This window comes from Protopterus annectens, chromosome 2.part1 (assembly GCF_019279795.1).
Source record: "Protopterus annectens isolate FY-2018-M chromosome 2.part1, PAN1.0, whole genome shotgun sequence".
Lineage (NCBI taxonomy): Eukaryota > Metazoa > Chordata > Ceratodontiformes > Protopteridae > Protopterus > Protopterus annectens.
Genome location: NC_056729.1, coordinates 1,566,220,987 through 1,566,237,241, shown reverse-complemented (window position 1 = coordinate 1,566,237,241; position 16,255 = coordinate 1,566,220,987). Strand labels below are relative to the sequence as shown.

Here is a 16,255-nt window from a genome sequence, read left to right as displayed (position 1 = left end):
ATGGAAAAAAATGTATTATCATACCACTCAGCAAAAACCAGCCCGTACTGATTACCACATGAACGGCAACCCCTTAAGCACACAACCTGTGGTGAGAGGCCTGGGTACACAGGTTGACAACAATCTCACATTTGACCATCATGTGGCGGCAGTGGTCAGAAAAACCTTTTATTTGCTTCATCTCATAAGTAAAGGGACTGCATCCAGAAAAAAGAAGGTTATTACCTCTCTGTACTCCTCCCTCATTAGGCCAGTAATTGAGTACAATGCCCCATTTGGTATGTACCTCTCCAAACACCTGCACCAACTGGAAAGGTCACAGAAATACCTCACAAAGAGAATCCATAGCCTCCAACACCTATCCTATGTGGACAGGCTCAAATCACTCTACTAGGTATCATACAGATTGCTCAGAGGTGATCTGCATCTCACCTACAAGGCAATCTCAGACCCTGCTCTACTAGAGATGCTCCATATCCATGTCTAACTCCTCTTACATTACCCGATCAAAATGCTTAAATCTAATATGTGACATTAACAAAACCTGCTGGAGAGATAGGATTGTCTCGCAGAGGCTGCCGCGTCTCTGGAATAGACTCCCCATACACATCAAACAAAGTACGTCACTGACCCTCTTCAAGCGCAACCCCAATGAGTGGATGAGAAACCACAAATTTTTTCCAGAGGTTCCACCTGTGTCCCTCATTAACAGGGGTGACAGGTGCTGACTGAGGTTTCTTTTTTGGAGATAAACTCTTGGCTAGGTTTGTAATGGCCCCAGAGCCATTAGCCTAGAAATCTCCTATGATCCAAAGGGTAAAGGTGTTTCCATACATGAATGACTGACTCCTGGCTGCTGCATTTCTGTTGTCAGATTAGTTGAAGCTGAAGAGTCTATACAGATTTTTTCCATTTCTTGAGAGTAACAGCGATTACAACAAAGTCCCAGTTGGAGTTCTCAGAAATTAACAATTCATAGGATGTCTCTTCAACAGTGTATCCTACAAAACATGATTTCCTTCAAACAGGCTTCTTTCTTTGCAAACTGGTGTGTTAGGCTTTTGTTTTCTCTTGGCCACAGTGGCTTTCCATCTCAAAGCACTTGGCCTCAAGGCAGCTGCACCTTATATGTTCTTCATTCAAAGTTCTGCATGGGGGTTCTCCATAGCAAAAGTGCAGTGGCCTCAGTTAATGGATGTCATGTCATGACAGGTAAAGATTTTTAAGACATGCAAAATTAAGTTACTGTCTTAGCTTCAAATTGCACATCTGTGTGTAGCCCATTTCAGATTCCTGTCTCAGTTGTGGCTGTCACCATGATGCATCTGATGTAGGGTGGGGACAGGGTACTTTGGCAAGGGCAGATAGTCCAAGATGTTTGCTTACAGATGGATGCCAGTCTGCACATCAGTATTCTGGAGATGAGTGCAGTCTGTCTTAATTCTGCAAGCATTCCAGGACTCTGAACTATAAGGTACAGTTGAAATCCACACTGATAATATGGTACTGCTTTGGTACATGACAAAATAGTGATGAACTTGTTTTTATCCTGCTGAGAAGTGATGAAGCCTTGGGAAAAGGTTGTGTCAGTGATGCTTTCTGATAGCTCATTGTATTCCTGCGGAGGCTAGTTCTGTAGCGGACTGGTTCATCTCTGTCCCTCAGATACTCACTAGTGCTGAAGCTCTTTTGTCATGGGGGCAACCTTGCAATCACATTTTTACATCCCTGACCAAATGCCAAATACAGCAATTTCCATTCCATTCCTTCATCCCTGTACTAATGAAGCATCGCACATATGCTCTCATCCCAAAGTGGACCTTAGAACTCCTTTATGCTTTTCTGCCTTTCCTTTGTCCTGAAACTCATTCAGAAAGCAGGGCAGAACAAGTTCATAGACTTTCTTATAGTCCAATTCTGGCCTCAACAGGTATGGTTCCCTGTGCTATGGCCTGATATTCTGCTGCAGCCTCTATCCCTGAGGCCCCTATTAATCCTGCTGGCTCACCTGTCTGGCAAGCCATACTTGGACTGTTTATTGTTAACGATAGAACTGCTCATCTATGTGGTACACAATTTCTGTATTCTTTTAATGGTGTTATTCTTTCAACGTACCAGTGCAGCTGTTTAAACTTACTTAATACTCTAATTTTCAGGTTATGTATCCCTTTTTAAAAAAAAAACTTAGTTGCTTTATATCATCACTTGTAGCAGTCTCTTATTACATGGATGGTGTCTGTCACAATTCATTGAGCCTGAGTTCACTCAGTAATGCATTCCTGGACCCACAGATCTGCCCACAAAATCTTAAGATCATTGCTTGTGTCAAAGCAGCCCACTGCCTTTTTTTTAAACTCATTACCTCAGTGTTTGTAGACCCCTGTATGGACACTTGGTCCATTTCTTCCCCATTGTTGGGGTAGGGTCAGCCAGGAGGGACTATCATTCAGATAGCCATCAGGCAAGTTCAAGGTTTTCATCCTTAGTTTCTCCATTTCTACAACATGCAGCGAGCAAGTGTAGAGGAGGGACCATCATTCAGATAGCCATCGGGTGGGTTCAAGGTTTTCATCCTTCGTTTCTTCATGTATTCAGCATGCAGCAAGTAAGTGTAGATGAGGGACCATCATTCAGATAGCCATCAGGTGGTTCAAGGTTTGTATCCTTAGTTTCTCCATTCCTACAACATGCAGCAAGCAAGTGTAGAGGAGGGACCATCATCCAGATAGCCATCGGGTGGGGTTCAAGGTTTTCATCCTTAGTTTCTCCATGCCTACAGCATGCAGCAAGTAAGTGTAGAGGAAGGACCATCATTCAGAAAGCCATCAGGTGGGTTCAAGGTTTTTATCCTTAGTTTCTCCATGCCTATAGCATGCAGCAAGTAAGTGTAGAGGAAGGACCATCATTCAGAATGCCATCAGGCAGGTTCAAGGTTTTCATCCTGAGTTTCTCCATTCTTATAGCATGCAACAAGCAATTATAGAGGAGGGACCATCATTCAGATAGTTATCAGGTGGGTTCAAGGTTTTCATTCTTAGTTTCTTCATGACAACAGGATGCAGTAAGTAAGTGCAGAGGAGGGACCGTCATTCAGATAGCCATCAGGCGGGTCAAGGTTTTCATCCTTAGTTTCTCCATTCCTCCTGCATTCAGCAAGCAAGTGTAGAGGAGGGACTATCATTGATATAGCTATCGGACAGGTTCAAGGTTTTCATTCTTAGTTTCTCCATGCCTACAACATGCAGCAAGCAACTGTAGAGGAGGGATCATCATTCATAGGTTCATAGATAGGTACTAGGCTATCGACCTAGGTAAGCCTAGTCAACAAGGTTCCCTGGCGTACGCCACCCAAGAAAGTTATTTTTCCGTGCCCCTGTCGAGCAGAGCTACAGAAGTGATCCCCGAGGTGTATTTCCTATTTCCCATCCACTCATCAAGATTTTTCTTGAGGAGTGCTAATGAGGAACTTTGTTTTACATAGATGATTAGCTTGTTCCAGAGTATAGGAAGTCTCTGGGACAGGAATCTATCCCCCCAGCGTGTCCTGTTTATTGTGGTGACAAGGTTTCGGTCCCTAGAGCATGTAGCATGGAAGGATTGGAATTTCTTTAGGTGTAGCATGTCCAACAGCTCTGGGTTTAACATAGATTTATATGTTAGGCAGAGATCTCCTCAGAGTAGGCAATATGCTACAGAGTAAAGCTGGAGTTTTCTGAGACGGTCAGTGTTGGGCATCTGTTTGAGGCCAGTAATCCTCTTTGTGAGGTACTTCTGTGGCTTTTCCAGCTGCTGCAGATGTCTTCTGAGGTACATTCCAAAAGGGGCGTTATACTCTATAATGGGTCTAATGAGTGCCGAGTAGAGGGGAACAGTGACCTCTTTTTTCCTGGATGAGAAGTGCCACATAGAAGGATTTCCTGATTACTGTGGCGATGTGATTATCAAAGGAGAGACTACTGTCCACCTGGGTCCCAAGGTCTCTTATCACACATTCAGCATTAAGTAGACTGCTGTTTATGTGGTAGTTCATGGGTACAGAGTTTTTACCAAAGGGGATGACAATGCACTTTTTGGCATTGAGCTTGAGGCCATGCCTCTGACACCAGGCATCTGTCTCAGTGAGGCCCTTCTGTAGGATGTCCACATCATTTGGGGAGTCGACTATGGCTCCTAGTTTGCAGTCATCTGTGAACTTCTTTAGCCAGAGACCTTCTGTGTTAGCCTGTACTTCAGAGAAGTTGATACCAAACAGGAGAGGTCCCAAGACTGAACCCTGTGGCACTCCACTTGTCACTGGTTTGAAGTCAGATTTGGAGTCTGCAACTTTTACAGTGTGAGTTCTGTCAGTGAGCCAGTTGGCAACCCATCTTGTGACATAGGGATTTATACCTAGTTTAATGAGTTTAGCTATAATTCCAGAATGGGGAATGGTGTCGAAAGCCCTGGTGAGGGTCAAAATAGGCTGTGTGAACCACCTTACCCATGTCTAAGGCTTTGGTGACTGCCTCAAAGAAGTTGATCAGGTTCAGAAGGCATGATCTGCCTTTCACAAACCCGAACTGGGTGGGGTCCAGAGTTGGGAGGTTACCAATGTCTTTGTTTATAAGTTCCATGATGATACGTTCCATGGCCTTGCACACCAGGCTCGTCAGGCTAATAGGGCGGTAGTTCCCAGGATCAGTGGTGGCTCCCCCTTTGTGGGGTGGGATAACTGTTGCTGTGTGCCATTCAGTGGGCACAAAGCTTGACATGAGACTATGATTGAACATTGTGCTTAGGTGGGGAGCCAGTTCGTTCTGAAGTGTGTGTAAAACGCAGCCTGGGATGTTGTCTGGTTCCATGGATGCTGTGTTTTTGGTTTTAGAGAGTGCAGCTTTTATCTGCAGAGATGTGATTACAGGGACTCTGCATTCTTCCTGTATAGATATGGGCCCTTTAGGGGGTGAGAGGGGGGTAAAGTTAGCACTGAACCTATCTGCCTGGATGTTGACAATATCAGTTGGTTCTGTAATTTTCGTGCCGTTGTGCTGTAACTCGGAGCAGATTTGGGTGTTGCCATTGAGATTCTTGACATAGCTAGAGAATGCTTTGTGGTTGCCCTTAGAATCAGAGGAAATTTTGTTTTCATAGCTAGCATTGGAGGATCTTATAAGGGATCTCAGCTTCTTACTGAGGTTGGCCAGGGAGCCCCTCCCACTCATGGGATTTTACTCTCTTTTGCAACAGTTTCTTCCTTCTGTTGTAGAGTTTGTTTATGGCAGGGGAACACCAGATTGGCTTCCTTTTTTTGGAGGATAGTGTCTTGGTTCTGTTTGAGATAGCACGATCCATGCACTCATGTAAGTGTTTATAGAGTGGATTTGTGTAGGATTCAACAGTCGTAACTGTATTGTCCATCTGCATGGGTGTCATGAAGTTCGCCACTTCTGTCTTAAGAAGCATGAAGTTGGCTTTGGAGAATTTTTTACCATGGATTCCTTAATGTTGGGTGGGGACGGGATGCGGATATCTAGGGTGATTAGCTTATGGTCGGATCTGACCAACGAGGAGTTGACTTCAGATGTGGAACACCGGTCACTCGTGTTGGTAATGACTAGGTCTAGGATACTGTTGCCCCTGGTGGAGTGTGGATAAGTTGATCCAGGGCATTGGAATTTATGAATTCCAGAAATCGTTGAGCAAAGGAGTTGGTACATGAGCAGTTTTCCCAGTTAATGGTGGGGTAGTTGAAATCGCCCATTATTAGGGTGTTTGGTTGAACCCTAATATTTTCCAGTATATCAAGAAAAGAGGAGTGGGAATCCTCGGGCATGGTGAGGGATCTGTAGCAAGCTACAATTTGGATTGCAGTTTTGCCCAGAGTTAGTTGCACTTGGATAACCTCGGATACATTATGCTGCACAACTAGCCTGGAGGTGTGGATATCCTTAATGAATATGGACACACCTCTGCCTTTGGTGTTCCGGTCCAGGTTAGATGGCCGAAAAGTGTGGTATGAGTTATAGCCTGGTAATGCAGGGCTGCTCTCTAGAGCCTTGAACCAGGTCTCAGTCACTGCACAGATATCGATGTTCTCCATTTTAGAGAGTGCTTCGAGTAAGTGCATTTTGAGATTTAGACTTCTAGCATTGAGTAGCATTACCCTCAGTTTTTGCTTGCCTGTTCCTGTTACGGTGGTGAATTTGTCATTTGAACCTTGCCTAAAAAAGGCACTATAAGGGCGGCAAGACCCTTAGCCAGTATCTGGAATCCCAGGGGCGACATGTGCAGGCCATCTCTGGCAATGCATCGTGGTTTGTCGATCATATCATCCCAGGCAGACAGATACTGGATCCCCTTAGAATGACACCAGAAGCTTAGCCAATTGTTGAAGTCAATCAATTTGTCCTTGTACTGCGGTATCATTCTGGGCGGTGGCAGGATGCTACTCGGGGCTAGGGTCATACCTGCCTGGGCTTCAAGATCAGAGAGCTCTTCCATATCTTTTTTCATGTAGTCCATGGAGGTAAGTCTCAGGTCATTCACACCAACATGGACAATGATAGAGTCATGTTTGTACTTGTTGTGGACTGACCTGAGTGCGTGGGTTATGTGGCAGATCCTGGCACCCGACAGGCAGCTTATAGTAACCTCCTTGTTTAGCCTGGTGAGTGGGACATCAGTGTGCCTGACTATAGAGTCACCTGTGACTAGTGTGTTGGGTAGGTTGTTTTGCCTTATGGGCTGTGGTTTATTGGCACACTGAGTCTGTGGGCTATGTGTCATTTGGGTTGTGTGGGGGGTGGAGGTTGCTTGCGTTTCTGCTTTGGAGGTCTCTGTTGCTTCAGCAGGTTATTATTGAGAGCATCTGTTTTTGTGTTTCTATGTGTGGATTTTGGTGGTGTAGGTTTAGTGGGACTATGTGATGAGTGTGGTGTGGTGCAGGTGTTTACCTTCTCCTCTTGACTGTCAAGTTCAGTCTTGGTTGGAGAGAGCTTTACCTCCAATTTGGCTAGATAAGTGCATCTCTCGCAGGTTGTGGTGTTGGGTGGTAGGAGGAGAGGGTTGCCTGTGTACATGAGGCAATTGCTACATTGCCCCAAGATGCCCAGATTCATCAGATAGACAAGAGAGAACACTGGGAGCTGACCCTTGAACATGCCTGAATAAAAAATTACTTTCCTCTAGACAAGTGAGGAAAGTGAGTATAAGAGTTGTTTTTCTCTACGCAAGTGAGGAAAGTAAGTACAAAAGCTGTTTTCCTCTAGGTAAAGAGGAAGGTTGAGTGCTGTAGTAATTTGTAGCTTATTTAGTGCTAACAAGTTCTGAACAAGTGCTGAGCACGAATAAGTAAATTCAAGTGCTAAAACTAAGAGTCTGTACCTGGATCTTGTGGTAGATAGGCTACCTAGTTCTTACCACTCCCAATGATAATCTAGAATGCTTCCTGGGTGGGTTCAAGGTTTTCATCCTTAGTTTCTCCATGCCCATAGTGTGCAGGAAGTAAGTGTCGAGGAGAGGCTATCATTCAGATAGCCATCAGGTGGGTTCATAGGTTGATAGGTTCATAGGTAGGTACTAGGCTATTGGCCCTAGGGCCTAAATAAGCCTAGCCAAAAAGGTACCCTGGCTTTCACCACCCAAGAAAATTATTTTTCTGTGCCCCTGTTGAGCAGAGCCACAGAAGTGATCCCCGCGGTGAATTTCCTATTTCCCATCCAATCATCAAGATTTTTCTTGAAGAGTGCTAATGAGAAGCTTTGTTCGATATAGATAGGTAGTTTGTTCCAGAGTATGGGAAGTCTGTGGGACAGGAATCTATCCCTCCAGCATGTTCTGTTTATTGTATTGACAAGGTTTAGGTCCCTAGAGCGTGTAGCTCGAAGGGATTGGGATTTCTTTAAGTGGAGCATGTCCAACAGCTCTGGGTTTGACATAGCTTTGTATGTTAGGCAGAGATCGCCTCTGAGTAGGCGATATGCGAAGGCGTAAAGCTGGAGTTTTTTCAGACGGTTTGTGTAGGGCATCTGTTTGAGGCCTGTAATCCTCTTTGTGAGGTATTTCTGCGGCCTTTACAGTTGTTGTAGATGTCTTGTGAGGTACATACCAGAAGGGGTGTTGTACTCTTATAATGGGTCTAATGAGTGACGAGTAGAGGGGAACAATGACCTCTTTTTCCCTGGAAAAGAAACCTTTTGTGATGAGGTGTGTCACATAGAAGGATTTCCTAACTACTGTGGTGATGTGATTATCAAAGGAGAGACTACTGTCCACCTGTGGCCCAAGGTCTCTTACCATACTTTCGGTGTTAAGTAGACTACCACCTATATTGTAGCTCATGGGTACAGAATTTTTACCAAAGGGGATGACAGTGCACTTTTTGGCATTGAACTTGAGGCCATGGCTTTGACAACAGGCATCTGAGTGAGGCCATTTTGTAGGATGTCCACATCATTAGGAGTTTCGATTATGGCTCCTAGTTTGCAGTCATCTGCAAACTTTGTTAGCCAAAGACCTTCTGTGTTAGCTTGTACTTCAGAAAAGTAGATACCAAACAGGAGAAGACCCAGGACTGAACCCTGTGGTACTCCACTTGTCACTGGTCTGAAGTTGGATTTGGAGTCTGCTACTTTCACAGTGTGGGTTCTGTCAGTGAGCCAGTTGGCAACCCATCTTGTGACATAGGTTTTTATACCTAGATTAGTGGTTTTCATCTTTAGTTTTTCCATGCCTACAGCATGCAGCAAGTAAGTGTAGAGGAGGGACCATCATTTAAATAGCCATCAGACAGGTTCAAGGTTTTCATCCTTAGTTTCTCCATTTCTACAGCACGCAGCAAGCAAGTGTAGAGGAGGGACCACTATTCAGGTAGTCATCGGGTGGGTTCAAGGTTTTCATTCTTAGTTTCTCCATGCCTGCAGCATGCAGCAAGTAAGTATAGAGGAGGGACTATCATTTAGTCATCGGGTGGGTTCAAGGTTTTCATCCTTAGTTTCTCCATTCCTACAACATGCAACAAGCGAGTGTAGAGGAGAGGCATGCAATATAATGACAGTGGAGCATGTCCTCTCATCACTGCACTTGTGAAATTCATTTTCTAGGGAATTTGTGATAATTTTTACCATTTTTAGATAGGTTTTTACACATCAACACCCTGAATCAAAATATTTGAAATTGCAAATTACATGCATGTGCATTATTTTACAAACTGTTAATTTTTAAAATGGGCAATTTTCAATTATTTGACCTTAGGCTGACATTATAGCCAATTTTCAGACCTCTTGAGCATGTTCAATGCTGAAATATTCTTCAAACCTTGAACTTTAAAAAAAATACCCTTCAGTATTATTAATTCCATACCTTTACAAACAGCATTATGATAAGAATCCATTTAAACTTGGCTAGAAAAACAGATGTAAAATCATAACTGAATAATATTCCTGTGCACTATGGAAGCAAACCAGCTGCAGTATATTTAGGATATACAACAAACAATAATTTGAACACCACAGCAGCAAGTATTAGCCCAATGAAAGTAGAGTTTGTTTGAATTGCATGTTTTAAGCTGTAATGTAAATCTGCCATATGGTAAGGCAACTTGATGGATAGATAGAGCCTCAGCATTACAGTTGCTGATTTCAGTCCTCGGCTCTGAATCAGTAGCTTTAGCACATTGGTAGCAGTTGCACCAGTGCAGTGTTTTTCATGGATGGGTTGGTAGCTGTCTGGATGTAGTACCTACCTCAAAGCTGCAGAGTTCAGTCTTGAACTCCAACTCAGAAACTGACATTGGCAGTACAAAGGCAGTCACCATGACTTACTTACTTTCTTCATGTGATTAGATGGTCCAGTGTACAGTTTCCACCTCATAACTTCAGGATTCAAGTTTGAACTCCATGCAACCAGCCAGTGTTTGCATTATTTATAAAAATACTGTTCGGCATAAGACACAGTATTCAGTGGATAGGTTTCCATCATATAGCGTTAGGGTGCACTCTAGAACCCTTTCACCAATGGTACAGCAGCACTCATGGAGATATAGTGTTCTTATCATATGCAGATGAATGAATACAAAATCTACTTTACAGCTCTAGTGTTCAAAATACATCAGTTAGCCCTTCATCACATCCACACCCTCAGGACACACATGGGATGGTAAGTAAAGACCACAGATTTGTAAGTATGGCATTAGGAATTGTAATTTTTCTTCTGCACTACATAAGTCTCAGAAAAATGTGCTGTGTGTAATCAAATAAATAATAATTAAAGAAATCTCTTATGTGTGGAAGCAGTCAGAAGGTCACAGCAGTAACAAAGTAACTGGGAAAAACGCAGTCTTTTTTTGTGTTTTCATTCTTTGGGTGGTGTCCTGGACAAGATTAATGTTAAAATAGATGAATGAGCTTACCTAGGCAGCTTTCAACATGAGGACTGACGTTTCCTATAAAGAATCACTGCTGGTGTTTTCTTTTTTAACCCTTTCTTCTCCTGAGCCCTGCCACTCTCTCTCCAGTTGTGTTTCCTTGTATCTTGACCACTCCCCCAGTTCCTCAGTAGCTCCTTACCTGATAATCCCAAATGTATCCCCTTTACCAGGGGCTTCTTTATTTTCTTGGGAAAGTGGTCTTTTGACAACATACCTAGAGCCAGGGAGTGAGGAGCCTGTGGGGAGCCACAGACAGAGATCTGGAAGCTATCATCTTACAGCAGCAATCAACCACAGTCTTTGCTCTGTTGGAGCAACGTGCAATGTTGTAATTATGTCCTTCACCCCCCCTGAACTGCTGGGCTGCAGGTTTTATGGTCTCCCTTCTCTCTTCCAGGGTAAGAGATATGGTAGTCTGACGTTTCTTCCTACTTCCTACTTGCCCCTCCTGGCACATCCTACCACTGGTTAAGTCCATTCCTAACCTTAGCTCAATAGCTACAATAGCTGCATAGATGGACATAGTGCCTCACTGCTGGCATGCTGGTTGGTGCATTTTCTGCTTATGCAGTTGCAGTGAATCACTGTTAGTTTAAATTTATCTTTTCTATGTGGCTGTAAGACCATAGGATTCACATATATAAGCAAATGAGGGCTTGGGGGGTGAAGCCCCCCATGGAGAGATGCTTATTTTCACTGTATGATGTTTTCTACTAATTGTAATTCAACAAAATTACTTTTCAGTCAAATGAGTTTTGAACCATTTGGTTTCATTGTTTTGAAATTCACCTGATTGCCATTCTGCCAGATATCACATATTCATTTTTGGTAGCTAGAAGGAAACAAGTAGAAAGTACCATTAGATATTCTGATAAATTAAAAGCCCTGTCCCTTTACTCAGAGTGATACGGAGTGCTGAAATAGAAGCAGTGGTAAAGCAAACTCCCAGTCTAGAGACCTAAATATATACTACCACGTCAGAATCGACAGTCAAACAACTACCAACAGTGCTCCTATGTGGCTTTAGCTCCTTTCTGACATTAACATATTACACTATGTATCTCTCTGTCTCTCTTCTTTCCCACAGAAAGTACTCCATTTTTTGCCCTAACTACCTACTTTTGCTCCTCCTGGTAACACCCATTAGTATCCCTCCAAATAATACATACTCGTTCTGTCAATTGCTCCCCACTCTCACTTCATCTAATTCTGTTTAATACTACTATTCTATAGTCTCATCATTCAAAATTAAGCAGCCCATACATAACTTCCATCGTCCCTCCCTTTCCATATCCTACCACACTTATCAGTCCAACTACTTCAGTTGTTATCACCTCCTATATATATGTGTGTGTGTGTGTGTGTGTGTATGTGTGTGTGTGTGTGTGTGTGTGTGTGTGTATGTGTGTATGTATATATATATATATATATATATATATATATATATATATATTTTTTTTTTTTTTTTCATTTCTGCTCCTACTAAGACATTGTTACAAACTTTTCACCAGTCTTACTTCTACTCCATCTTCGAGGTAATATCAAAGGTAACCCAGGTCCATCTCCACTCTCCTGCATCCTATTTTTTTTTTTTTTGCCTTTTTCTTCCCACCCTTCCTTCATTGCTAACAGACCAGCCCTTGTCCTCTGTCTGCACCTGGTCAACCAGCTACTCCATCCCCGCCCAGACTTATTCTTGTAATCACTGGGTCCTGTCACTGATCACAGGCATTGGGGCTTGGCATGTCTGATTTTCCATCTGGGAGGGTCTTACTTTGGCCTACCCTGTTACTCCCCCTCCCCTATGTGGCAGGATGGTATGTTCCAGGGGGCTTGTAATATAGAATCCACAGTATATCACCCCACCTTTGAGGCAGCTCAGCTAATCCCCACTACCCCCTGCTGACCACGCCTCCTCTGACAGTGTCCCTAGCCTCCAACAGGGATCAATTTCTGGAGATTCCCACATACCCCCCTCAATCCTTCTTAACGCACTAAGTATAAAAAACAAAACTACCCAGATTAATGTCTTCATTTCCTTAAATAAGCCTGATTTAGCTGCTATCACAGAATCATAGGTAGGTCTAACAATCCTTTCTTACACCATTTTCTCCTTGGTTACAGCTTCTTTTTTGATTCCATGCCAGGTATAAGACAAGGTGGTGGATCTCTTTCTGTCTTCAAGTCACACTTAAAGTACCAGCTACTTTCTCACAGAAATAGTAACACAAGTAATTATTCTAACTGGCTACTTGTATCCATTCCTTTCCCTCAAGAATACAGTACTGTATCTCACTGTAGCATAGCTACCACTTCCCTCCGCACTCCCCAAACTAAATAACCAACTAAAAGAAATAGTTTCCTGCACAAATAATATCAAAAATCTTATGTTACTTATAGACTTCAATCTGAACATGCTCAGTCCTGTTTCTAGTCACCTTAATACTGTTCTGATACAATACAACTTAATCTCACCCAGCTCATATTTCAACCCACTAGACACAACCTCAGCATGCCTCACCACTCCCTCCTAGATCACATATTAACTAACAAATCTTCTCTTATTTCAGACATCACCATCCTTTAACCATCTTTTAGTGACCATTACCCTATTAGTTTTCATATCCATCTTCAATATGTAAAGATGCCCCCAAAGCTCGTATGTTTCTGTGATAACTCACGGAATAACATAATAAACATAAATGCACCCTCTCCTTAATGAAATTTTTCACCAATTCTAAATGAATCTGACCCTAACACTGTTGCAGAACTACTCACCTCTATAGTGGCTGACCTGCAAAACTCCTGTTTCCCAGTAATCCAAAGCCTATACAAACCTAAAACTAACAACTGCTTTAACTACAAGCTTAAGACAAGGAATAGTATTCTTGGAAAGCACTTCCTACTGCCATAAACAGACAGTTCTACATCCAGCTATGCAGCTTTCCCATGCAAGCTATACTGCATGATACGAGTCAGCTGATAAAGTCATACCAAACCACGCTAATAAAATCACCCAAAAACTTCTGGAAAGAGGTCAACCATCTTACAAGATGGAATAACCTACCCTCCATGAATTACACATCCTCTCAACTTTCTGCCTCTGAGTTCCTTTCTCACTTCAGCAACCTTCCCATCCCTTTCTCCAGCCAATTCCATTCTATATCTGTCACTCCCTCCTCCCCTTCATACATCCCTTCATTCTACTCCAAAACTATCGCATCTAAGGATATCCACCCTCCACTCAAACAAATTACACGATAGTCCTGCCAGTGTAGGGAACTTTAACCCATCATTTATTTATCACTGTAGAGACAACAGCATAACCCAATGAAACACACCTAGAGGGTGTGTATTGCACATAATATGCTTAATATCTAGAAAAATGCCATTGCAAAACTTTCCCTAAGAAACTCCATTTCTGGACTCCTTACCCAATAAAAGATTGTGGAAAAATTACTTGCAACTCACTCAATACATCAACCAGTTCCACCTTCTCTCTATCTCTCTCTGTCTGAAAAGCAGCATGACTTTTGGTCTGGTCACGGTGCACCCACAGCTATGTGTATACTCAGTAATTACTGGAGCCATTTTTATTGACTGCACCAGAGGTGTTGATCTTGTCGATCACTCAGTTCTCTTAGACCATTTCAGTGAAATATGCATTAGTGATGGCATACCTCCCTAGCTCAAAAACTAGCTCTCTAACCACCACATCTCAGTGAATTTTAATTCCTGAACCTCTTCATTAGACCCTCTGCAGAAAGGTGTCCACCAGGGATCTATTTGGGCTTCTCTCCTCTTTTCTATCCATATTAACAAATTTCCTTTTGACTTACCCCATATTTTTTCCTATTTTATGCTGATAACATGGCTCTGTTCAGCTCCAGCCACTCTGTCTCTTTTCTTGAACTCAAACTTCAGGCTGATTTCCATTCTCTTATTCAATGAGACAATGGTAAGCAATTACTGCTTAACTTATCTAAAGCAAAACCAGTGCTTTTTGGCACTAGGCAAAAGCTTACTTCTATATCCAGATCTCTAAAATCCTTGATCATTATAGTAACACCCCTTCCTAAACTTCCAGCACTACATGGACTACACGCACAAAAAAGTAAACACTCTCCTATTCTGGGATAGTAGGATCACCCCTTCTCTAACCAGACCCTGTAGAAATGCCACAGGTAAAGGTATCTTACTGGATCAGCCAGAATATTGTCTCCCTCCAATTGCTGTATCTTCTAAAAGAAATGCATCCACCATTCAGTCTATCTCAAATGCCATATGCAGATTCATCACTCTCTCTAGAAGACCTGAACACCACTATAAAGCCATGGAAAAAGCTGTCTACCTGTGAAACAATGTTCTGACTTTCTATTTGCATTTTAACTATTTACAATTCTCAAGAATGACATATTTCTCCTACTCTCCAACTATTCAGAGATGCAAAAACTTACAGCCTTAAAAATCTTAATCACTCATGTCCTCTCCTCCAAACCTCCCAAATGAGGCTTCACTGCACAAACCATACTTTCTCAGTCCTTGGACTCAACTTGCGGGAATCTCTTCCTTCTATTTTGAAAGATCATCTATCTTACCCCAGATTCCAATCAGAAATAAAAGCCCATTTCAAGACTCTATGAAAATGCAACTGCTATCTCTATGGTCGTACAACTTAACCTCTTCCTACCCTTCTTCTCTCTACATGCCTTGTTCTGACTCTACTTTTCATTGTGATTCTGTCAGCATGCCAACTATGATTTTTCACAATGTATATCATGTATGTATATATTGCATTTTTATCATTCATTCTGTATATAATGCCATGTATCCATTGTGTTCACCCAGGGCTGAGAATGAAGTAGGTCCGATGAGATCAGCACTCTACCCCAGTTAACAAATTTAGAATGAAATAAATATAACAAATGGCACAACAGATACCTAACCTGACATATCCCCTCTATGTGGAATAGGTTGTCCTTACATATCAAGCAAAATACTTCCCTAATAACCTTGAAATCTCAGTCTGGGTGACTTCATGAGTGATCACAAATGTTTACCTCATATATGTCAGGAAAATCTACCTAATGAGGGTGACTGTTATTCTCCCATCAGAACTGGGTGATGTGGCTGAGCTTCTTGATGGTCTCCCTGACTGTAAGCTAATTAAGAACTTATGAATTTATGATTTATGGCCCTATTCCAAAAAAACACACACAGTGAACATGCAAACAGCAAGAGGAGATAGGTATTGTACCTGGATCCTAACAAGGATGGCTAATTTCTGCCACAGCAACGCTTGGCTAGCCACTGTGTGTGCATTTATTACAAGTATTTCTTTACCTTTTAAATATGTGGATCCAACCCCCATCCCCTCCTCCCAAAAGAGAGGTCAGTATGCAGTATATCCTTTTATTATTCAGACCATAACAAAAGTATTATGATACATCCCACAGTGCAGTTTCACTAACAAGCGCATAAAACCATGTTTTTGTCAGGAAGCTGTGAACACCTCCACATTATCCCTCGTATCAACTGGGGAGTTTACCATGATGAGTGTTCCTAGGTACACAACCCATTCCCTACACCCAAAAGAGAGGTCAGTTTGAAATATATCCTTTTATCCATGTTTTATTATTTCATTAACTCCCAACTAGATGTAAATTCTCTTGTACACAGTTTAATACTGTAAGAGGTCATAGCTGAAAATGGGCCTTGGTCCAGATTAATAAGTTACCCAGTTGTGTAGATCACACACACACACACACACACACACACACACACACACACACACACACACACACACACACACACACACACACACACACACACACATTGTCATTCATTAAC

The 16,255-nt window shown here is 42.4% G+C and overlaps 1 protein-coding gene across 3 annotated transcripts in view; it reads left to right on the top strand.

The window, feature by feature from the left end:
- CHD5 (chromodomain helicase DNA binding protein 5) overlaps window positions 1-16,255 on the top strand; it is a 2,140,358-nt gene that overhangs the window by 1,433,094 nt on the left and 691,009 nt on the right. The window lies entirely within an intron of this gene.